Below are 339 nucleotides of genomic sequence, written 5' to 3' on the forward strand. Positions count from 1 at the left end.
TGTGTGTTTGTCATATACAGACTTTATCATGCTGAGGTAGGCTCCTTCTGTGCCAATTTTCTAGAGAGTTTTTTTTTTTTTTAAATCATAAATGGGTGTTGTATTTTATTGAAAGCATTCTCTGCACCGAGATGATCATATGGTTTTTATCTTTCACTTTGTTAACATGGTATATCACATTGATTGATTTGCATATATGGAAGAACCCTTGTATCCCTGGGATAAATCCCACTTGATCATGGTGTACGATTCTTTTCATGTGTTCTTGGATTCTGTTTGTAGAACTATATTGAGGATTTTTGCATCTATGTTCATTAGTGATATTGGCTTGTAATTTTC

The sequence above is a fragment of the Bison bison genome, unplaced genomic scaffold (genome assembly GCF_000754665.1).
Source record: "Bison bison bison isolate TAMUID 2011002044 unplaced genomic scaffold, Bison_UMD1.0 scf7180017862273, whole genome shotgun sequence".
Taxonomy (NCBI): domain Eukaryota; kingdom Metazoa; phylum Chordata; class Mammalia; order Artiodactyla; family Bovidae; genus Bison; species Bison bison.